Here is a 26,116-nt window from a genome sequence, read left to right on the forward strand (position 1 = left end):
GCTGTGGACGGAGATTAGATGTTAAGATTGCCTTAAGTGAGCCACCCCAATTTTGTCTAATCTTAGGCCTTAGTAGGCCACTTTGATCAAAATTTAAATAATGATTTTAATCATACATTTTCTAATTGCTTGTGTTTTGATAATCAGTCAAATGTTGGGAATACTTGTTATTCGGTACTAGATGCCAACAAAATTCTCCTAACAGCAGAAAATATGTAATGTATTGATAGTTACTTGCGTGTAGTATTTTAACAGCTATTACATAAAAGCCCATAGGCAGAAACTGCCGGCCTAATGAAGGAAACCGATCACCTTGATTGGGACGATGACACGTTTTCCTTATTCAAAAACTTCACGAATAGCTAATATTTATGACGTCTGTGTCTTTCATAGTGACATCCAAAAGTTAAAGTGGCACTGAAACAAATTTTTTAGAATATCCGATGATTTTGGCTCTCGGCACTATGGGACTCAACTGCTGTGGTCATAAGTCCCCTAGAACATAGAACTACTTAAACCTAACTAACCTAAGGACATTACACACATCCATGCCCGAGGCAGGATTCGAACCTGCGACCGTAGCGGTCGTGCGGTTCCAGACTGTAGCGCCTTCAACCGCTCGGCCACTCCGGCCGGCTCCGATGATTTTATCACACATTATCTTTAGGTGACCAGTCGATAGCAACCTCCCACTGTAACATTTGATCGCATCCCACAAGGGAATCTGGGGGTGTAAACAAAGAAGAATATTCATCTCCAGGCCAGACTGAAAACGAGAAATCTGAATGAGACAGAAAATAAACAAGCGGTAGGGAAAAACCGTACAACATAATTCTAGCTGCCAGTGAAACAGTTGTTTTATCAGCTAAGTTTTTGATCCTTTCCTTGTTTTTGGGCAGAAGATGCAAATTCGAATACGAGAGTAAACACGAAAGTGAATTTGAAACGGCGCGGCCGTCACTCGGTGTTTACTTTGCTTCGGCGGCGAGCAGAGTTCAGGCGCGTGCGAAAGCCTCCAGCTGCCGGGTAGTGCCGGCTGGTCGGCTGGCCGGCTGTGGCTCCACCGCTGACTGAGTGCGGGACGCGCCATGTATCACTTCGTGCCGGCGGCGGCGGCGGCGGCGGCGGCGGCCGTGGTGGCCCGTAGGCCGGTATCAGTGGGGCCTCCAGACGACCCGGTGCAGGTTACACCGCGAGACGGGCGTAACAGCGAGCTGCTGCCGTCCAAACACGAGTATCACACGGCTGAATTATTACCGCTGATACTTCCCTGTTTTCGCTCGCGGTATATCTGTCATGAGGGTCTCCTTTCCGAGGAATAGATAAGCAACTGAAATCACTCAACAGAGGGAAGTCCACTGGACCTGACGGGATACCAGTTCGATTCTACACAGAGTAAGGGAAGGAACTTGCCCCCCTTCCAACAGCCGTGAACCACAAGTCTCTAGAGGAACTAAAGGTTCCAAATGATTGGAAAAGAGCACAGGTAGTTCCAGTTTTCAAGAAGGGTCGTCGAGCAGATGCGCAAAACTATAGGCCTATATCTCTGACATCGATCTGTTATAGAATTTGAGAACATGTTTTTTGCTCATTTCTGGAAACCTAGAATCTACTCTGTAGGAATCTACATGGATTCCGGAAACAGCGATCGTGTGAGACCCAACTCGCTTTATTTCTTCATGAGACCCTGAAAACATTAGATACGGGCTCCCAGGTAGATGCCATTTTCCTTGACTTCCGAATGGGGTTCGATACAAATCCGCACTAACGCCTGATAAACAAAGTAAGAGTCTACGGAATATCACACGAGCTGTGTGGCTGGATTGAAGAGTTTTTAGCTAACAGAACACAGTATGTTGTTCTCAATGGAGAGACGTCTACAGACGTAAAAGTAACTTCTGGCGTGCCACAGGGGAGTGTTATGGGACCATTGCTTTTCACAATATATATAAATGACCTAGTAGATAGTGTCGGAAGTTCCATGCGGCTTTTCACGGATGATGCTGTAGTATACAGAGAAGTTGCAGCATTAGAAAATTGTAGCGAAATGCAGGAAGATCTGCAGTGGATAGGCACTTGGTGCAGTGAGTGGCAACTGACCCTTAACATAGACAAATGAAATGTATTGCGAATACATAGAAAGAAGGATCCTTTATTGTATGGTTATATGATAGCGGAACAAACACTGGTAGCAGTTACTTCTGTAAAATATCTGGGAGTACGCGTGCGGAACGATTTGAAGTGGAATGATCATAAAAAATTAATTGTTGGTAAGACGGGTACCAGGTTGAGATTCATTGGGAGAGTCCTTAGAAATTGTAGTCCATCAACAAAGGAGGTGGCTTACAAAACACTCGTTCGACCTACACTTGAGTATTGCTCATCAGTGTGGGATCCGTACCAGATCAGGTTGACGGAGGAGATAGAGAAGATCCAAAGAAGAGCGGCGCGTTTCGTCACAGGGTTATTTGGTAACCGTGATAGCGTTACGGAGATGTTTAACAAACTCAAGTGGCAGACTCTGCAAGAGAGGCGCTCTGCATCGCGGTGTAGCTTGCTCGCCAGGTTTCGAGAGGGTGCGTTTCTGGATGAGATATCGAATATATTGCTTCCCCCTACTTACACCTCCCGAGGAGATCACGAATGTAAAATTAGAGAGATTAGAGCGCGCACAGAGGCTTTCAGACAGTCGTTCTTCCCGCGAACCATACGCGACTGGAACAGGAAAGGGAGGTAATGACAGTGGCACGTAAAGTGCCCTCCGCCACACACCGTTGGGTGGCTTGCGGAGTATAAATGTAGATGTAGATGTAGACACAGATCTGTAAGTCCACGGTATTGGTGATAAGTTGAGAAAACCGTCCCGAAACACATGTGCTACAAAACGCCACTGTTTCCCGTGAATGTACTCCGACATCAATATGGTTATGATCACCATGCACACGTACACAGGCCGCACAACGGGACTGGCATACTGTGGATCAGGTGGTCGAGCAGCTGCAGGTGTATAGCCTCCCATTCTTGCACCAGTGCCTGTTGGAGTCCTGAAGAGTAGTAGGGATTTGAAGACGTCGACTGAGAGCATCCAAGACATGCTCGATGGGGTTTAAGTATGGAGAACAGGCAGGCCACTCCATTCGCCTGATATCTTCTGTTTCAAGGTACTCCTCCACGATGGCAGCTCGGTGGGGCCGTGCGTTATCATCCATGTGGTGGAAGGTGGGATACACTGTACCTATGAAAAGGCGGACATAATGGTGAAAAATGACGTTCCGATACACCTGACCTGTTACAGTTCTTCTGTCAAAGACATGCAGGGGTACGTGCACCAGTCATAATCCCACCCCACAACATCAAACCACGACCTCCATACAAGTCCCTTTCAAGGACATTAAGAGGTTGGTATCTGGTTCCTGGTTCCCGCCAGATGAAAACCCGGCGAGAATCACTGTTCAGACTATACCTGGACTCGTCCGTGAACATAACATGCGACTACTGTTCCAATGACCATGTACTGTGTTCTTGACACCAGGCTTTACAGGCTCTCCTGTGACCAGGGGTCAGTGGAATGCACTTTGCAGGTCTCCGGGCGAGTAAACCATGTCTGTTCAGTCGTCTGTTTGTCTGGAGACAACTGTTCTAGTGCCTGCGGTAAGGTCCCGAGCAAGGCTACCTGCAGTACTCCTTTGCCATCTGCGGGCACTGATAGTGAGATATCGGTCTTCTTGTGGTGTTGTACATTGTGGACGTCCCGTACTGTAGCGCCTGGACACGTTTCCTGTCTGCTGGAATCGTTGCCATAATCGTGATATCACACTTTGTGGCACACGGAAGACCAGTGTTACGACCTGCTGAGTTCGACCAGCCTCCAGTCGCCCTAGTATTCTACCGCTCATAAAGTCATCAACATGTGTTCCTTGAGCCATTTTCAACACACAGTCACCATTAACACGTCTGAAAACGTCTGCACACTTACTCGCTGCCCCGTACTCTGACATGCACCAACACACCTCTGCGTATGTGGATTGCTTCCACCGCCACCGTGCGACGACCGCGGGTCAAATGCACCTCATGGGCATACCCCGAGGTGATTTAAAACAGCAAACTGCCCACCAGAGCGTTGTGTCACCATATATCAGCATTATCTTTAATTTATGAGCATGAGTGTAGTTCGCAACAGTTCATGCTGACACGTCTGGGCTCACAAGCCCTCTTACCTGTACTGTGGTAGCTGTAGATCTGCCACTGCTGCCCTTGCAATACGACGATTTTGGCGGGCGTCTGTGCTGCGTGGGCGTACAGAGCCTCGTCTATGGGTGTGAGAATGTTCACGTGACCACCAATACCATCGTCGCTGCACAAGTGACGCAGCACGGGCAACATGTGTAGCAATTCTCCGAAAGGACCATCCCACCACTCGGAGGGCCACTCTTAGACTCCTTTCAAACTCGCTCAGTTGGCTGTAGAAAGCAGGTGCACGTCTACGTCATGGTTTCCTGCTTGCTTCACACATCTGCATCACACTGAACCTTCTGCCTTTGAGTGTTTCCTGTTAAAGGGTAGACACATATGACGCTCTTGTAGCTATGCCACTACGCTATCTGTTGGTGGACGACGTTGAAACTATTATCAGTATATCTACTAGTCTCTAGCTGTCATCGGAGCGAAATCGACGTCATCTTTCCAGATGTGCTATTTTTCTCCGTTACTGTGTACAGAAATACCGCAAGAAATGCATGCTTGAATATAAATGCAGATGCTAGCAAGCCTGTTTATTATACAGTTTTATTTGACCATGAACAGCACCTGTGCAGTATCTTCATCACGTGACAGCTGTCAGTCACGATCAGAACATTGTGCTGTGTAGTTGCGAATGCATTATGTCCCTACTCAGTTAATACGAACGTGAGGACACAAGGAAACGGAAAAATGTTATCCGCTAAGTCACAACGCGGACGAATGTGTGTGTAGACCGACCGTGATGGACGGTCATTGGACAGAGTTGTGACGAGAAACAAGAGGGAAACAGCTGTAAAAGTCGCTGTGGCAGTGAACGTCACAATCGCGAATACTGTCAGCACCAAAATAACACGAAGGGAGCTCCATAAGCAGAAATTAACGAGGTGAGTTGGAATTCCAAAACCACTGATCAGTATTGGAGATACTCATAACAGAAAAACATGGTGGTGAAGCCGTAAACCTTGACTCTCGAGCAATGGAAGAAAATCATTTGATCGCACGAGTCTTGTTTCACACTGTGCCCAACTTTCGGCCTAATTTATTAGAGGACCACTGCGAGGTGCCGGGGCTAGCAGTGTATTTAACACTAAATTCTTCTAGAATCTACATATGTAAATGATGCTCTAAGCCCCCCCTATTCTAACTCCGACTTTTGCTGTTGCACATGGATTAAAAAGAAACGCGAACTGACTGTAATCGACCCTGCAAGTGGAGTAGAAAAGAGTTTGGCACCTGCAATAATTTAATTTGATAAATAAGTTAAATAAAGGAAAGTTTCATTAACGTAGTGAGAAATGATAGGGTTGCTCTACCGATTAACAGAATGAAAGTTCTGTCCAAAATAACAATATGATTTATTATAACTCAAAATAATAAACGAACACACATGAAACATTTACAATACATCAAATTGGCTCAAATTGGATACTCAAATAAATGCTGTGAAGGTGAAGTTGTCCCTAAACTAGATTGTGACATTGATGACGAAGTGGTATGTGGAGCCAATTCCTTGCAACTCAAGTCTTAAGAGAGACACACAGCCAACCCAGCATCAATTGCTGCTACATTAGTGAGAACTCAGACAATGAACACCCAAGACAGATGAAAGTTAGAAAAGACAAACAGGCGCGCTCTGCTGAGCTTGGATTATCATCTAGAAAAATTGCCTGCTTTGCTGGTGCTGCGGACGTACATTACCAAGCTGTCTTCTTAACTGCACAGACACGATCTGGCATACCGGAGGCGATGGCTGGTTGCTTCAACGTCCCGTCGTGGTGATGATAATGTCGCGAGTATAGCCCGAAACAAATTATCCTGGCCTGGTTGTTCCAGACTAAAGACTTCCTAGCAATACAAATGCGCCTCTGAGGGATATGAAGAAGGCTCGCCACACAATCACTGACAGTACAGTGATTGATTTTAACAAGCGAAGTCACCTAGTAACTCCGATACAGTCAACTTTAGTCAAAACTGCTCTACACAGACAACATAGGCCTCTTGTACACAGAACGCTCAATTACCAACTGTACTCGGAAAGTTATGTTGAAGTACTTCAGCAACTTTGTCAAACATTTATAATTAAATAAAAGTATATTAGACAGCCAACGGAAGGCAGGCTGACCAGAGCAGCTAGAGCTCAGTCTTGTAACCTACTCCAACCAAAAGGCGAGAGCTGACTCCCCACAAGAGCACCTGTACAAACCGAACACCGAAAATTCCCGCTCCCACGACAGTGGCCGTGGTTAACCGTTCCAATCAGCAACTCGAAAACCGGCGGAAAATTCCACTCTATTGCTGGAGCACTACCATTCCACCAATGGAGAGTCTTGGTGCCAATTTCTACACCGATTTTGCTACGTCAAGGAGCTATGCCCTGAGCAAGCCAATCACAGTTACGATTTTGCAGAAAGTGCGGGAATTTGCCCGCCAAAACTGCCTGGGTACACAAGTCATTCCCATGCCTCACTGGTAGCCCGCCAGAAAGTGTTTTCGCTATGTTTCTGCGAAGTAACGGAACCTCTAGCCCAGCCGCTTCTTCAGGCCCCTGCGAGCATGTCTCCGCCGCTATTCTACAATGTCGGCATCTGGAAAGCATCCTCTGGACTCCCTCACACCTGTCGGCTTACCCTTTCAAGATCAGCAGAGCCCGCCTGTCACCGGACCACCCGGGTGACAAGAGACGCTACGTGGGAAGTCCGCATGTGAAGGAATAGCAACTTTTCACCACATGCAATTAGAGAGGAAAATCGTAAGATAGAAATATGAGAGAGGGCTCATGCCACCTCTCACCACAATATTACTGCACCTAGTAGTGAGGGTGTCTCGGTTGGCTTATTATCGTGAGTTTCTATCATGATATTTCACGAGGACACGTTGAACCACTTGGTAGTATAAGCACAACTTCACTGAAGACATTCACAATGTGACGTTGTCTTCTTAGTACATGTATACTCTAGCGTCACCGCATGTTTCCAATAACGTCTACAGGAGAGCAGTTGAAGTAATATGGTGGTCGGCTACTACGTCCCAAGAGCGAAGCATGGCGGTGTTTCGGTGATGATTTGGGCAGCCAACAGTGGTACTTCTTGAGCGACCTGAGTATTCTGCAAGGTCACATTACTGTCAAGTATTGTGGGACACTTTTGGATGATCAGGTCCATCCCGTGACACAGTGTTTGTTCTCCAATGGTGAAGCTGCGTTCCAAGACGACAGGGCCCCTGGCTCACACAGCTCGCATCGTCCAATTTTGTGCGCAAGCGGATGATCCCGCAGTCGGCTCTGTCTGATATGAATATCTTCACAGCCTTAACGCCGATTACTGTTATAACATGAAAGAGTACACTACCTAATGCAGTTTTTATGGATTGCGATGTAATTTTCATTGTGATACGATAACAATTCTAATTCATGTTTTAATCGTTTGGTGATAAGGATTTTATATTTAACTTAACATGAAACTGTGATTACTTTTACGAAACTTATGATGGTGTCGACCTGGAAAACGCTCGACAATGTAGAATGGTGCAAGATATTTAAATTCTGGGAAAAATAGGGGTAAGCCGTAGAGAAAGACGGGTGACAATACTTTGGGATAAGAGACCAAGATCGAAGTGCTAGGATTAAAAGGAGTAAAGACATGGACGTAGTGTTTCGCCCCTACTACTCAATCTGTACGTCGAAGAAACAATGGTGGAAATAAAAGAAAGTTTCAAGAATGGAATTAAATCTCCATGTGAAAGGATATCAACGATAAGATTCGTTGATGACATTGGTATTCTCAGTGAAAATGAAGAGTTACAGGATCATCGAAGACAGACGAAAATAATGTGAAATAGCAGAAGCGAGAACAGTGAGAAACTTAACATGAAAATTGCGGTTCATGACGTTGACGAAGTTAAGGAATTTTGCTACGTAGGGATCAAAATAAAACACGATGGACGGAGCAAGCACATAAAGAGCAGACTAGCACTGACAAAAAGGTCATTTCTGGCAAAGAGAAGTCTATTAGTATGAAATATACGAGGGCAGTTCAATAAGTAATGCAACACATTTTTTTTCTGAAACAGGGGTTGTTTTATTCAGCATTGAAATACACCAGGTTATTCCCCAATCTTTTAGCTACACAACACTATTTTTCAACGTAATCTCCATTCAATGCTACGGCCTTACGCCACCTTGAAATGAGGGCCTGTATGCCTGCACGGTACCATTCCACTGGTCGATGTCGGAGCCAACGTCGTACTGCATCAATAACTTCTTCATCATCCGCGTAGTGCCTCCCACGGATTGCGTCCTTCATTGGGCCAAACATATGGAAATCCGACGGTGCAAGATCGGGGCTTTAGGGTGCATGAGGAAGAACAGTCCACTGAAGTTTTGTGAGCTCCTCTCGGGTGCGAAGACTTGTGTGAGGTCTTGCGTTGTCATGAAGAAGGAGACGTTCGTTCAGATTTTTGTGCCTACGAACACGCTGAAGTCGTTTCTTCAATTTCTGAAGAGTAGCACAATACAATTCAGAGTTGATCGTTTGACCATGGGGAAGGACATCGAACAGAATAACCCCTTCAGCGTCCCAGAAGACTGTAACCATGACTTTACCGGCTGAGGGTATGGCTTTAAACTTTTTCTTGGTAGGGGAGTGGGTATGGCGCCACACCATTGATTGACGTTTTGTTTCAGGTTCGAACTGATGAACCCATGTTTCATCGCCTGTAACAATCTTTGACAAGAAATTGTCACCCTCAGCCACATGACGAGCAAGCAATTCCGCACAGATGGTTTTCCTTTGCTCTTTATGGTGTTCGGTTAGACAACGAGGGACCCAGCGGGAACAAACCTTTGAATATCCCAACTGGTGAACAATTGTGACAGCACTACCAACAGAGATGTCAAGTTGAGCACTGAGTTGTTTGATGGTGATCCGTCGATCATCTCGAACCAGTGTGTTCGCACGCTCCGCCATTGCAGGAGTCACAGCTGTGCATGGCCGGCCCGCACGCGGGAGATCAGACAGTCTTGCTTGACCTTGCGGCGATGATGACACACGCTTTGCCCAACGACTCACCGTGCTTTTGTCCACTGCCAGATCACCGTAGACATTCTGCAAGCGCCTATGAATATCTTAGATGCCCTGGTTTTCCGCCAAAAGAAACTCGATCACTGCCCGTTGTTTGCAACGCACATCCGTTACAGACGCCATTTTAACAGCTCCGTACAGCGCTGCCACCTGTCGGAAGTCAATGAAACTATACGAGACGAAGCGGGAATGTTTGAAAATATTCCACAAGAAATTTCCGATTTTTTCAACCAAACTTGGCCGAGAAAAAAAAAATGTGTTGCATTACTTATTAAACTGCTCTCGTAGATGTTAATTGAAGAAAGAGAATTTGCGTCTTGAACACAACATTGTATGGTAGTCGAAGATGGACTCTGGGAAAATCAGAAGAGACTCGAAACATTTGAGGTGTGGTGCAACAAAAAATGTTGAAAATTAGTTGGAATGATAAGATAAGGAATGAGGAGGTTCTATGCAGAATCGGGAACGAAAGGAATATATGGAAAACACATGCAAGAAGAAGGGAAAGGATGAAAGAACATCTGTTAGGACATCAGGGAATAACTTCCATGGTACTTGTGAGAGCTGTAAAGGGTAAAAATTGTAGAAGAAGACAGATTGGAATAAATCCAAAAAATAATTGATGTAGGTTGCGAGTGCTAATCTGAGACGGCCGGCCGCGGTGGTCTAACGGTTCTGGCGCTGCAGTCCGGAACCGCGAGACTACTACGGTCGCAGGTTCGAATCCTGCCTCGGGCATGGGTGTGTGTGATGTCCTTAGGTTAGTTAGGTTTAAGTAGTTCTAAGTTCTAGGGGACTTATGACCTAAGATGTTGAGTCCCATAGTGCTCAGAGTCATTTGAATCATTTGAATCTGAGACGAAAAGGTTAAAGGCTGGCTCGGAAGAGAAATAAGCTGCACAGGAGTGTAATTCGTGGTGGGCCGCATCGAACCAGTTAGGAGACTGATAAGTCAAAAAAAAATGCTGTCAATATAAGGTGCGATAAACATTTACAGTAATAAAATGAAATACATTAGAAACGCAAATGAATTTAATTTTAAAATTATTAAAAAGAAAATGGTTGAACTATAATATGTCGTTCTGAAACGCTACTGTGGTAATTTCAGATTGCTGATGTACAAACTTAGGGAGATCATAAAATTACATAAAAATAGCGAGAGCAAAGAAGCCAGACGAAAAGAGCTTAAGAGTGGAGTGAGTTATCGAGTAGAACCGTCGACTCATCGTGTCAGGGAAAGAAAGACAAATTATTATGCAAGCCAATTAATAACCCGATGAAATAGGAAACAGGCTGTCAAACAAGACAATGACACGAGCAGCATAATAACATAGACTGGAATAAAAGAAACAGCTTGTACACTTTGCAGTCCCTGTTTTTATTCTTAACTACGTCGCAGCTTGTGAGACTCAAAAAATGTAAATGTAATTTTGTGAAAACTGTGCTTTATGACTGAAATAAGATTTGTTAGATGGCAGTGACGGAAGGGGGAGGAAGGATGGAAGGAAGATTGGTGTTAACACCCCGTCGACGTCGAGGTCGTTAGAGGCAAAGTACAACAGGAAGGTAATCGGTCGTAACCTTTTCAAAGAAACCATCCCATTTGCTAGGAGCGAATTAGGGAAATTACGGGAAACCTAAATTTGGATGGTCAGATGGGGATTTGAATCATCGTCCTCGGGAATTCGAGTCCTGTGTGCTAAACCCTCGCCACCTTGCTCGGTTACTGTGACAAGTTCTTGCGCAGTAAACTGTTGTGTTTGTGTTCTTGATTACGATGATGATGAAAGAGATATGAAGAAGGGATGAATCCCTGTGCCAGCACATCACCTACTCCTCTCCAGTTGCACCAAGGGAGTCGACAGTTTTTCGTCCCCTCACAAAAACTGATAATTTTCTAATAAAAAACGAAGTACTACACAGCAGTGCTCTAACTTTTAGGTACTGTGTGGCAAGCGGTGAGGGTAGAATGGACTCTTGGAAATTCGATACATTTTACCGTTCACTATCAGGCGAGTTGATAGAGGAGCAAAGGAGTTCCCACTTTTGGAATAAACATGTTTCCCGAAAACCCTTTTCGGAATGCCTAATGCCAGTTAGAGGAACTGTTTAAATGTATTAGTGAGTAAAGCCAGATTTTTTCTCGACATGTGCAGTGAACAAAAACGTCGATGTGACTTAGGCGAAACACACGGGAAGTAAGCAGTTCTCTGACCCTGCTACATCTACATCTACATTTATATTACGCAAGCCACCCAACGGTGTGTGGCGCAGGGCACTTCACGTGCCACTGTCATTACCTCCCATTTCTGTTCCAGTCGCGTATGGTTCCCGTGAAGAACGACTGCCGGTAAGCCTCCGTGCGCGCTCGAATCTCTCTAATTTTACATTCGTGATCTCCTCGGGAGGTATAAGTAGGGGGAAGCAATATATTCGATACCTCATCCTGAAACGCACCCTCTCGAAACCTGGACAGCAAGCTACACCGCGATGCAGAGCACCTCTCTTGCAGAGTCTGTCGCTTGAGTTTGCTAAACATCTCCGTAACGCTATCACGCTTACCGAATAACCCTGTGACGAAACGCGCCGCTCTTCTTTGGATCTTTTCTATCTCCTCAGTCAACCCGACCTGGTACGGATCCCACACGGATAAGCGCCAGCCAATGTGGCCGAGCGGTTCTAGGCGCTCCAATCTGGAACCACGCGACCGCTACGGTCGCAGGTTCGAATCCTGCCTCGGGCATGGGTGTGTGTGATTCCTTAGGTTAGTTAGGTTTAAGTAGTTCTAAGTCTGGGGGACTGATGACCTCAGATGTTAAGTCCCATAGTGCTCAGAGCCATTTGAACCATTTGAACTGATAAGCAATACTCAAGTATAGGTCGAACGAGTGTTTTGTAAGCCACCTCCTTTGTTGATGGACTATATTTTCTAAGAACTCTCTCAGTGAATCTCAACCTGGCACCCACCTTACCAACAATTAATTTTTTATGATCATTCCACTTCAAATCGTTCCGTACGCATACTCCAAGATATTTTACAGAAGTAACTGCTACCAGTGTTTGTTCCTCTATCATATAATCATACAATAAAGGATCCTTCTTTCTGTGTATTCGCAATATATTACATTTGTCTATGTTAAGGATCAGTTGCCACTCCGTGGAACAAGTGCCTATCCGCTGCAGATCTTCCTGCATTTCGCTGCAATTTTCTAATGCTGCAACTTCTCTGTATACTACAGCATCATCCGTGAAAAGCCGCATGGAATTTCCGACACTATCTACTAGGTCATTTATATATATTGTGAAAAGCAATGGTCCCATAACACTCCCCTGTGGCACGCCAGAAGTTACTTTTACGTCTGTAGACGTCTCTCCATTGAGAACAACATACTGTGTTCTGTTAGCTAAAAACTCTTCAATCCAGCCACACAGCTCGTGTGATATTCCGTAGACTCTTACTTTGTTTATCAGGCGTTAGTGCGGATTTGTATCGAACCCCATTCGGAAGTCAAGGAAAATGGCATCTACCTGGGAGCCCGTATCTAATGTTTTCAGGGTCTCATGAAGAAATAAAGCGAGTTGGGTCTCACACGATCGCTGTTTCCGGAATCCATGTAGATTCCTACAGAGTAGATTCTAGGTTTCCAGAAATGAGCAAAAAACATGTTCTCAAATTCTATAACAGATCGATGTCAGAGATATAGGCCTATAGTTTTGCGCATCTGCTCGACGACCCTTCTTGAAAACTGGAACTACCTGTGCTCTTTTCCAATCATTTGGAACCTTTCGTTCCTCTAGAGACTTGCGGTTCACGGCTGTTGGAAGGGGGGCAAGTTCCTTCCCTTACTCTGTGTAGAACCGAATTGGTATCCCGTCAGGTCCAGTGGACTTTCCTCTGTTGAGTGATTTCAGTTGCTTTTCTATTCCTCGGAAAGGAGACCCTCGTGACAGATATACCGCGAGCGAAAACAGGGAAGTATCAGCGGTAATAATTCAGCCGTGTGATACTCGTGTTTGGACGGCAGCAGCTCGCTGTTACGCCCGTCTCGCGGTGTAACCTGCACCGGGTCCTCTGGAGGCCCCACTGATACCGGCCTACGGGCCACCACGGCCGCCGCCGCCGCCGCCGCCGCCGGCACGAAGTGATACATGGCGCGTCCCGCACTCAGTCAGCGGTGGAGCCACAGCCGGCCAGCCGACCAGCCGGCACTACCCGGCAGCTGGAGGCTTTCGCACGCGCCTGAACTCTGCTCGCCGCCGAAGCAAAGTAAACACCGAGTGACGGCCGCGCCGTTTCAAATTCACTTTCGTGTTTACTCTCGTATTCGAATTTGCATCTTCTGCCCCAAAACAAGGAAAGGATCAAAACCTTAGCTGATAAAACAACTGTTTCACTGGCAGCTAGAATTATGTTGTACGGTTTTTTCCTACCGCTTGTTTATTTTCTGTCTCATTCAGATTTCTCGTTTTCAGTCTGGCCTGGAGATGAATATTCTTCTTTGTTTACACCCCCAGATTCCCTTGTGGGATGCGATCAAATGTTACAGTGGGAGGTTGCTATCGACTGGTCACCTAAAGATAATGTGTGATAAAATCATCGGAGCCGGCCGGAGTGGCCGAGCGGTTAAAGCCGCTACAGTCTGGAACCGCACGACCGCTACGGTCGCAGGTTCGAATCCTGCCTCGGGCATGGATGTGTGTGATGTCCTTAGGTTAGTTAGGTTTAAGTAGTTTTAAGTTCTAGGGGACTTATGACCACAGCAGTTGAGTCCCATAGTGCTGAGAGCCAAAATCTTTGGATATTCTAAAAAAATTGTTTCAGTGCCACTTTAACTTTTGCATTTCACTATGAAAGACCCAGACGTCATAAATATTAGCTATTCGTGAAGTTTTTGAATAAGGAAAACGTGTCATCGTCCCAATCAAGGTGATCGGTTTCCTTCATTAGGCCGGCAGTTTCTGCCTATGGGCTTTCATGTAATAGCTGTTAAAATACTACACGCAAGTAACTATCAGTACATTACATATTTTCTGCTGTTAGGAGAATTTTATTGGCATCTAGTACCGAATAACAAGTGTTCCCAACATTTGACTGATTATCAAACATAAGCAATTAGAAAATGTATGATTAAAATCATTATTTAAATTTTGATCAAAGTGGCCTACTAAGGCCTACGATTTGACAAAATTGGGGTGGCTCACTTCAGGCAATCTTAACATCTAATCTCCGTCCACAGCACAACTTTACTGTGGCACAGTGAATTTGCACAGCAGCACGCACTACCCTGCACACTTCCGTCCTCAGTCCAAATCCCCACTCACGTCTCAGCCACCTGCTATTCCCTCTAAACTCAGAAAGCATCGCAAAGGCTGCCCAACTGCATTGGAATAGCATCTCAACATCGAACAACGTTTCATTCGTCAATATACACTCCTGGAAATGGAAAAAAGAACACATTGACACCGGTGTGTCAGACCCACCATACTTGCTCCGGACACTGCGAGAGGGCTGTACAAGCAATGATCACACGCACGGCACAGCGGACACACCAGGAACCGTGGTGTTGGACGTCGAATGGCGCTAGCTGCGCAGCATTTGTGCACCGCCGCCGTCAGTGTCAGCCAGTTTGCCGTGGCATACGGAGCTCCATCGCAGTCTTTAACACTGGTAGCATGCCGCGACAGCGTGGACGTGAACCGTATGTGCAGTTGACGGACTTTGTGCGAGGGCGTATAGTGGGCATGCGGGAGGCCGGGTGGACGTACCGCCGAATTGCTCAACACGTGGGGCGTGAGGTCTCCACAGTACATCGATGTTGTCGCCAGTTGTCGGCGGAAGGTGCACGTGCCCGTCGACCTGGGACCGGACCGCAGCGACGCACGGATGCACGCCAAGACCGTAGGATCCTACGCAGTGCCGTAGGGGACCGCACCACCACTCCCCAGCAAATTAAGGACACTGCTGCACCTGGGGTATCGGCGAGGACCATTCGCAACCGTCTCCATGAAGCTGGGCTACGGTCCCGCACACCGTTAGGCCGTCTTGCGCTCACGCCCCAACATCGTGCAGCCCGCCTCCAGTGGTGTCGCGACAGGCGTGAATGGAGGGACGAATGGAGATGTGTCGTCTTCAGCGATGAGAGTCACTTCTGCCTTGGTGCCAATGATGGTCGTATGCGTGTTTGGCGCCGTGCAGGTGAGCGCCACAATCAGGACTGCATACGACCGAGGCACACAGGGCCAACACCCGACATCGTGGTGTGGGGAGCGATCTCCTACACTGGCCGTACACCACTGGTGATCGTCGAGGGGACACTGAATAGTGCACGGTACATCCAAACCGTCATCGAACCCATCGTTCTACCATTCCTAGACCGGCAAGGGGAATTTGCTGTTCCAACAGGACAATGCACGTCCGCATGTATCCCGTGCCACCCAACGTGCTCTAGAAGGTGTAAGTCAACTACCCTGGCCAGCAAGATCTCCGGATCTGTCCCCCATTGAGCATGTTTGGGACTGGATGAAGCGTCGTCTCACGCGGTCTGCACGTCCAGCACGAACGCTGGCCCAACTGAGGCGCCAGGTGGAAATGGCATGGCAAGCCGTTCCACAGGACTACATCCAGCATCTCTACGATCGTCTCCATGGGAGAATAGCAGCCTGCATTGCTGCGAAAGGTGGATATACACTGAACTAGTGCCGACATTGTGCATGCTCTGTTGCCTGTGTCTATGTGCCTGTGGTTCTGTCAGTGTGATCATGTGATGTATCTGACCCCAGGAATGTGTCAATAAAGTTTCCCCTTCCTGGGACAATGAATTCACGGTGTTCTTATTTCAATTTCCAGGAGTGTATATGACCCACCAGGTTAGCCGAGAGCGCTAGTGCGCTGCTTCCTGGATTCGGGTAGACGCGCCAACCCCGGATCGAATCCTCCCGGCGGCTTAACGACGGCGGACGGTGTGCCGGCCAGCCTGGATGTGGTTTTTAGGCGATTTTCCACATCCCACTAGTTGAATACCGGGCTGGTCCCCACTTTCCACCTCAGTTACACGGTTCGCAGACATCTGAACACATTCGCACTATTCCATGGATTACACTAGACACAGACAGTTGGGGTACACTAATTCCGTCGTAAGGGGTATGGGATGGCGGCAGGAAGGGCATCCGGTCACCCCTTAAATTAACCTTGCCAATTCCGATTAAGCATGCTGACCCTGCGTCGTTGCGGGAAAAAGTATATATACTGTGAATATGGCGAAACGACGTGAATTGCTCATACTTTCCAAACTGGCTGCAGAAATTTAATCGCAATTATCACATCACTACGACCTTTCAATGATTAATGCTAGTCAGTCACAAGAAAATAGTACATGCCAAATTTAAACGAACGCAGGATCCCCAGGAATGGCAATCTTCTACAGAAGCTCAAAATTTAGCGCTGACTTCGATGCGAGATGCTTATAACAGTTCCCGCAACGAAATTGTGTCTCGAAACCTGGCAGAAAGTCCAAAAAGATTCTAGTCGTGTGTAACGTATGCAAGAGACAAGACACAAGCAATGATTTCTTTGCGCAATGGCGGTGGAAATCCTATCTTTGCAAAAACAGACATAATGTCTGATGGGATAACCGCAATCAGTGGTTTTATAAAGTTACTTATAATCCGTCTTGATTGCAAAATGTTTATTCACATGACCGATTTCGGTTCCTCTAGAACCATCTTCAGATCCGCAATTTCGGTTACAGGAGTAACCCGTCCACACACAGCAACCTTGACATGCTGCGTCAGATCATGTGACACATCATGTGAATGTTGTCAGGTGCTAACAAAGAACTAAGCGGTGAATGTATTTTAAAATTTGAACCACATCACCACATTCATTGACAGTCATTCCACTTAACAGAGATGTTGCGTTTATTTGGAACTTTACCATCTTTATCAGCGCCCGTTTGCTTTGAAGCATGTTCCCATCTCTAGTGTAGCAGCAGCAGCAGCAGGAGTGGCAACCTGGTTAACACGGCGGGGCGCCTGCCTTCGACCAACCACTACAAAGCCAGCCGAAGTAACACGTTACCGGAAAACAGGGGTCTGCCGACTGCGTAACAGCCAGACACAAACAATTACTGCGCGCGAACGAAACCTGGAAACATTACGGTCTGCTGGATTCCCGGAATGTTCCATCCTCACACAAGATACAAGCCTGGATACAGCACCCAACGCTGTCGGAGAACATTCTGCTCTCTGACGTTCATCTCAGATTACAAACTCCTGGCGGTTCTAAGTTATTTATTACGGTGTGCTCCAGGATTTAATTTAATCTCCTGCAATATGCTGTCGTGAAGATATGCCAAAACGATCTTCTTAGACTGTCGCGAATAATTCATAGCATTCTTGTCCATTACGCCTGGTTCTCTTACAGCATTTCAATTACATAGGAAACTTTTAAATTCGGCTTATAAATCTCCTATGACGCGCAGATCGCGTTATGTATAATCTCTTGAACAGGTGCCACCTTGATAGATATTGCCTAAGATAATGATCTTTTCAGATGTATAGTGCATTTGAAAACGTGCACAGCTCCAGAGTAACGAGTACTGTTTCCTAAAGTACTCTTTTAAAGCAGCAGACTGGTATAAATGAGGTCGTTATCAAGGCTGTGAGACCCACCAAGATCAAGTCACCCAAATGAGTTACGTCTGCCCTTAACCCTGGAATAATATGGTGAGTATTAAACTCGTGTTCCTCACTCATAATTCTTTAAAATATTCCAAAGAGATAGCAGCACTTTGTTATTTCAGATTGAAGCTAATATTTGGACCAGTAGAGACCAGTCCAATAGCAAGCGCAAACTTGTTTAAAGAGGTTCTGTTTTCCAGTAGCAGGACTGTTGAGAGGCCATCTACTTCAATATAGTCTTACTGCAAGTATCTGTTCCCACACATCTGAGTTTACAAGGCGTTTTTGTAGCGGTATGAAACTGCGTTAGTGTTCCAGTAGTAATATACACTACTGGCCATTAAAATTACTACACCAAGAAGAAATGTAGATGATAAACGGGTATTCATTGGACAAATATATTAGACTACAACTGACATGTGATTACATGTTCGTGCAGATGGTTGTTGTCTTGTAAACGTCCCCATCTGTTGACTCAGGGATCGAGACTTGGCTGCACAATCCGTTACAGCCATGCGGATAAGATGCCAGTCATCTCGACTGCTAGTGATTCGAGGCCGTTGGGATTCAGCACGGTGTTCCGTATTACCCTCCTGAACCCACCGATTCCATATTCTGCTAACAGTCATTGGATCTCGACCAACGCGAGCAGCAATGTCGCGATACGATAAACCACAATCGCGACAGGCTACAATCCGACCTTTATTAAAGTCGGAAACGTGATGGTACGCATTTCTCCTCCTTACACGAGACATCACAACAACGTTTCACCAGTGAATGCCGGTCAACTGCTGTTTGTGTATGAGAAATCGGTTGGAAACTTTCCTCATGTCAGCACGTTGTATGTGCCGCCACCGGAATCAACCTTGGGTGAATGCTCTGAAAAGCTAATCATTTGCATATCACAGCATATTCTTCCTGTCGGTTAAATTTCGCGTCTGTAGCACATCTTCGTGGTGTAGCAATTTTAATGTCCAGTAGTGTAATAATAGCTGTAGTAGGGGAGTAGTAGTAGTAGTAGTAGTAGTAGTAGTAGTAGTAGTAGTAGCCGTGGTGGTGGTAATGGTGGTGATAGTAGTAGTAATGGGCTTAATAATTATAAATTTCACTGAGGTGACAAAAGTCATGGGATAGCGATATGCGCATATCCAGATGGCGGTAGAACTGCGTACACATGGTATAAAAGGTCAGTGCATTGGCTGAGCTACGATTTGAACTCAGGTGATTCGTGTGAAAAGGCTTCCGATGTGATTATAGCCGCAGGACGGGAATTAATAGACATAAGTCTGCAGAATGGCAGGTGGCGTTAGACAGTGGGACATTCCATTACGAAAATCGTTAGGGAATTCAGTATTCCGATATCCACAGTGTCAAGAGTGTGCCGAAAATCCAAATTTCACGCATTACCTCTCACCGTGCACAATACAGTGGCCAACAGCCTTAACGAACGAAAGCAGCGGCGTTTGCGTAGAATTGTCAATATTAATAGACAAGCAACATGGCATGAAATAACTTCAGAAATCAATGAGAGACGCATGACGAACGTATCCGTTAGGACAGTGGGGCGAAATTGGGCGTTAATAAGCTATGGCGGCAGACGACCGACGCGAATCGCCTGCAACGCCTCTCCTGGGCTCGTGACCATATTGGTTGGACCCCAGACCACTAGAAAACCGTGGCCTGGTCAGATGAGTCCCGATTTCAATTGCTAAGAATTGATGGTAGGGTTCGAGTGTGACGAATACCCCACCAACCCATGGACCCAAGTTGTCAACTAGGCACTGTGCAAACTGGTGGTGACTTCACATTGGTGTGGGTTGTGTTAACATGAATGGACTGGGTCCTCTGGTCCAACTGGACTAATCATTAACTGTAAATGGCTACGTTTGTCTCCTTGAAGACAATTTGTAGCCATTCATTCATGGACTTCATGTTCCCAAACAACGAAGGAATTTATTATGAGTGACGATGCACCATTTGACAGGACTATAATTGTAGCGGTTGGTTTGAAGAACTTTCTGGACAATTCGAGCGAATGATTTGGCCGCCCAGATCGCCCAGCATGAATCCCACCGTCCGTAGCTCGTGGTCTGGTGGCTAGCGTTGCTGCCTCTGGATCACGGGGTCCCGGGTTGGATTCCCGGCCGGGTTGGGGATTTTCTCTGCCGGGGGACTGGGTGTTTGTGTCGCCCTCATCATTTCCTCATCATCATTTGTGACAATGGCAAGACTGAACTGAATAAAAATTGGGACTTTGTACCGGCGCTGATGACGGCGTAGTTAAGCGCCCCACAAACAAAACATCACCGCGAATCTCACCTAACATTTATGGGACATAATCGATAGATGAGTTTTTTTTAACCGTATTGCTGAAAAGGGAAAATTTTTTGAGCGAGGAGGTTCTGAAGATACAGTACTGTGGCAATGGAAGTGATGCTGAAGGAGACGTGAGTGGACTCAGTGAAATAATCAAAGATTGTCACCTTGAGAGGGATGTGGAAGTCGATGATAAAGTGATGAATTGGTAAAATAACAGGCCTGACGTGGACGCTTTTGTGTTTGTCCCAGGAAGGACGACAGAAAGGCAACGGTTAAAGTGTGAGAAATGTAACAGATTTAATCGTAGCACACGGAAGTGTCTTGATTGTATGTACATTATTATCTATAAACTGGTTTCGCTACTCATTGTCAATAACAGCTTCATAGCAATTACACATGAATTTCCACCACTGGAATAGTGATTTTAATTAAATCGATAATTTGGTGTAAAGTTGCCGAGTATAGCGTTCATAGCTAGTTCGCATAGCTACAGTATCGTAGGTATTGTTCCTTTGTATGTGAGACTGGTATCCTCCCATCTAATGTCATCTTCCCAACATTTGAAGGTAGTGGCTGAGTCATGAATCCGGTACTTACCTCATTCTTAATAAAGTAGCCTATGTGGAACCAATGTACAATTCTAACCCCTTTTATACTAATGGAACAGTATACGACCTATCAGTGGTATGAGAGATAAGGATTATGTGGCGCGACACACGTTTGGTGTGCTCTTTACCGCTGGACACTAAAACCACGCTGGTTAGATGGTTATAAAAGTAATAGTAATGGTTTCAAAAAATGTCTCCAAGCACTATGGGACTTAACATCCGAGGTCATCAGTCCCCTGTAGAACTACCTAAACCTAACTAATCTAAGGACATCACACACATTCATCCCCGAGGCAGGATTCGAACCCGCGACCGTAACAGCAGCGCAGTTCCGGACTGAAGCGCGTAGAACCGCTCAATTATGGTTTCATACGTTGTTATTTTCTTGTATGAGTCTTATTAAACTGTGGAACTTGGCAATAGCCTCTGGTAAGATACAGTGCTGCCCCCATCTCTGAATTAGTCGTTGTTCGCAAAACCGACAATTTTTCTATTATGTTTAGCCAGATCACAGCTGTTAGAAAGTCAGTTGATTGCCGCTGCGGTGGTGTGCGACTGCCTGTCTCATCTTAAAGAGGTTTCAGTTTTTCTAGCAAGCTTTGTCTTCGGGAGAATTTGCTTCCTCCACAGCCAAAGTTAAACTGCATCCACCCATGGTGAACTCGCACGATATCACGAGGACACAAAGGTCCGGCTGCGCACGCAGTGCGGCCACTTGTTCGCTGCTGGGCCCGGTCGCCGCTTTGTCTTCCTGTTCTGACGATTAGCACGCTATTGTAGTAGTTGTCGTTGTTTAAGGGGGAGGAGACCAGACAGCGAGGTCATCGGTCTCATCGGATTAGGGAAGGACGGGAAAGGAAGTCGACCGTGCTCTTTCAAAGGAACCATCCCGGCATTTGCCTGGAGCGATTTAGGGAAATTACGGAAAACCTAAATAAGGATGGCCGAACGCGGGATTTATTGTAGTCACCGAGTGGATTATCTACCGGCGTTTCAAGTCAGCGCTTTTGGCAACACTGCGTGCTGAACGTGAATATTCTACAGTTTCTGATATAATTTTTTTGATATGATTTCATAATCGATTATCGAAGCAAAAGTCGATTGCGACGCCTATCAACAACAATCTGCTTAAATTATATATATATATATATATTATACCAAGTGAAATCCGTTTTTCTTATACGTAAGACATTTCTAGCAACAGTACAATATTGCTCATTTCTTGCTGATTCCATTGATATCACAAAACTTTTATGAATTTGTATTTTAGTATTCTGCAAGAAATCTATACTTTTAATGTTGAAACCAGTTTACCTCATCAGTCCATACTTTGCTACCATGACTTGAGGGTCGATAACAACTACAGACCACAGCATGATATTGGTTTTGATGGGAGACTGACTCATTTGTGTAATTCTAAAACTACATCGCATATGAACATGAAAGCTGTAGTGTAATATTCAAGTTCAATGAAAAGAGTGTCTAGGGAAGTAACATATGTTCAGTGTATAGTCGAGGACAAAAGGCCATGCTTTAAACATACAGCTGCAATCGAAATGCATCAGCTGAATTAATTTTACTAAAAAATATGTCAGAATATTACATTCTTTCGTCATTTCAGTGTATTACTGGCTTGCAATTTTGTAATCAGCAGTAAAATTCCTTTAAGGTGACACACTTCAATCAAAAATTGTCACTTCTTCTAAATTTCGTAAAGACAATAAAACAGTGGACTCAAGTACGGTTGCTACCATATTAATATACATTCAAAAAATTTAACATGGAATGGTAAACCTCTTTTAAATTAATACTCATATAAATTAAAATAGAGCAAGCCGTCAGGCAGCTTAATTCTATTATTATATTTTACTTTTTTCTAGGAGTGCTAGTTCTGCAAGGTTCGCAGGAGAGCTTCTGTGAAGTTTGGAAGGTAGGAGACGGGGTATTGGCGGAATTGAAGCTGTGAGGACGGGGCGTAAATCGTGCTTAGGTAGCTCATGGTAACATGCTCCGAATTGTCTTCAACCGAATGGGTATAGGTTAGGAACTGGATTTCTAGTAGAGAGGGAATGGATTGGCTCACTTTCCCGACCCTAACCTCACCTGCAAGTCACACATGAAAAATAAATCTGCAGTACAGCAGATACAAGAATATGGCGAGAAACATCTGGTGTCTGATATAAAGGAAAATCTTGAACTCCCTATAGATGCGTTTAGAAGGCTGGAACTGACAAAAATAACAAGGCAGTGAAATATTTTGCGATGTCGCTGCTCCGGACTTCTCTTCTGTCCATGTAATTTACCCTGGAAGGAACACACATCAAGGATTTACTGAATGATTAATTTGGGTCCGGGAAATGATGATGAGGAACCGGCTGCAGAAGAAGAAAATGTGCATGCTGAACTGCCACCAGTTGAAGGTGACAGTGAAGGTGCTATATTGTGCTACTGCTAAAGACTCATTTTTTGAATGCTGAAATTTATGACTACAATTATCTGTCACCTTATTTATGTCATTTCATTGTAGCCATTTTTGTTACTGTTTTTGGTGAATAAAAAAAAAAAAGTTGGAAGAGCACTTACCCGAGAAAGTCAACGTCCCGAGTTCGAGTCTCGGTCCGGCACACAGTTTTAATCTGCCAGGAAGCTTCACATTTTACTTGGTTTCGTGACATCACGAATCCTTAAACTCGTTGGGAGAGGCCTGTCTTTAAATACCTTTCGCAAACGGCCAAGCGTTATTGAGAGTGAGCTAATGTTGTGGTAGGTCACACAAACGTGAAATACTTTTAATTTTTTTAATGCTATCCAAATGAGGGTTGGCAACAGTGATTAACATATCCGATGTTAGTTACGAGCTACCTCCACGAGTTTTTCACAAAAATAAACACTAAGCTGCGAAGACTTATCCATATTTACAATGCACATAGTTACAAAACCTGAGAGCAGAAGTGAATTTCGGGACCAGAGACCTGGAGTATAAGGCAGGCATCAAAACCTTCATAGTAGATGGTTCAAATGGCTCTGAGCACTAAGGGACTTAACTTCTATGGTCATCAGTCCCCTAGAACTTAGCACTACTTAAACCTAACTAACCTAAGGACATCACACACATCCATGCCCGAGGCAGGATTCGAACCTGCGACCGTAGCAGTCCCGCGGTTCCGGACTGCGCGCCTAGAACCACTAGACCACCGCGGCCGGCTCCTTCATAGTAGATCTGTGGATTACTTGTGTTATACAGGGTGGTCCATTGATCGTGACCAGGCCAAATATCTCACAAAATAAGCATCAAAAGAAACAAATAACTGCAAAGAACGTAACTTGTCTAGCTTGAAGGGGAAAACCAGATGGTGCTATGGTTGGCCCGCTAGATGGCGCTGCCATAGGTCAAACGGATATCAACTGCTTTCTTTTAAAATAAGAATCCCCATTTTATTACGTGTTAGTGTAGTAAGTAAAGAAATATCAATGTTTCAGTTGGACCACTTTTTTCGCTTTGTGATAGATGCCGCTCTAATAGTCACAAACGTATGGCTCGCAATTTTAGACGAACAGTTGGTAAGAGGTAGGTTTTTTTAAATTAAAATACAGAACGTAGGTACGTTTGAACATTTTATTTCGGTTGTTCCAATGTGATACATGTACCTTTGTGATTTATCATTTCTGAGAACACATGCTGTTACAGCGTGATTACGTGTAAATACCACATTAATGCAATAAATGCTCAAAATGATGTCCGTCAACCTCAGTGCATTGGGCAATACGTGTAACGAAATTTCTCTCAACAGCGAGTGGTTGGCCTTCCGTAGTGTTTGCACATGCATTAACAATGCGCTGACGCATGTTCTCAGGCGTTATCGGTGGATCACGACAGCAAATATCCTTCAACTTTCCCCACAGAAAAAAATCCGGAGACGTCAGATCAGGTCAACGTGCGAGCCATGGTATGGTGCTTCGACGACCAATCCACTTGTTATGAAATATGCTATTCAATACCGCTTCAACCGCACGCGAGCGATGTGCCGAAGATCCATCATGTTGGAAGTACATCGCCATTCTGTTATGCAGTGAAACATCGTGTAGTGACATCGGTAGGACATAACGTAGGAAATCAGCATACATTGCACCATTTAGATTGCCATCGATAAAATGGGGACCAATTATCCTTCCTCGTATATTGTCGCACCATAAATTAAGCCGCGAAGGTCGCTGATGTTCCATTTGTCTCAGCCATCGTGGATTTTCCGTTTGCCAACAGTGCATATTATGCCGGTTTACGTTACCGCTTTTGGTGAATGACGCTTCGTCGCTAAATAGGACGCATGCAAAAAATCTGTCATCGTCCCGTAATTTCTCTTGTGCCCAGTGGCAGAACTGTACACGACGTTCAAAGTCGTCGCCATGCAATTCCTGGTGCATACAAATATGGTACGGGTGCAATCGATGCTGATGTGGCATTTTCAACACCGACATTTTTAAGATTCCCGATTCTGGCGCAATTTGTCTGCTACTGATGTGCGGATTAGCCGCTATAGCAGCTAAAACACCTACTTGGGCATCATCATTTGTTGCACGTCGTGGTTGACGTTTGACATGTGGCTGAACACTTCCTGTTTCCTTAAATAACGTAACTATTCGGCGAACGGTCCGGACACTTGGATGATGTCGTCCAGGATACCGAGCAGCATACATAGCACACGCCCGTTGGGCATTTTGATCACAATAGCCATACATCAACACGATATCGACCTTTTCCGCATTTGGTAATCGGTCCATTTTAACACGGGTAATGCATCACGAGGCAAATACCGTCGGCACTGGCGGAATGTTACGTGATACCACAAAAATTCATATTTCTTTACGTACTACACGAATATGTAATAAAAATGGTGGTTCCTATTTAAAAAACGCAGTTGATATCCGTTTGACCTGTGGCAGCGCCATGTGGTTTTTCCCATCAAGCTAGACGAGTTTCGTTCTTTGTAGTTTTTTTCTTTTGATGCTTATTTTGTGAAATATTTGGCCCGGTCACTATCGATGGACCACCCAGTATATCAGGCCGATCAGCCTTTTTTTTATCGACTTTGAAACATACGTAATGGCACAAGTTTAAACGTGTCCAGTAAATTTTAAGGCCCCCTGAAATCTTCAATGAAGTATAGTTGACACGCTGCAGTACTGTCATATAGT

Source organism: Schistocerca cancellata, chromosome 2 (genome assembly GCF_023864275.1).
Source record: "Schistocerca cancellata isolate TAMUIC-IGC-003103 chromosome 2, iqSchCanc2.1, whole genome shotgun sequence".
Taxonomy (NCBI): Eukaryota; Metazoa; Arthropoda; class Insecta; order Orthoptera; family Acrididae; genus Schistocerca; species Schistocerca cancellata.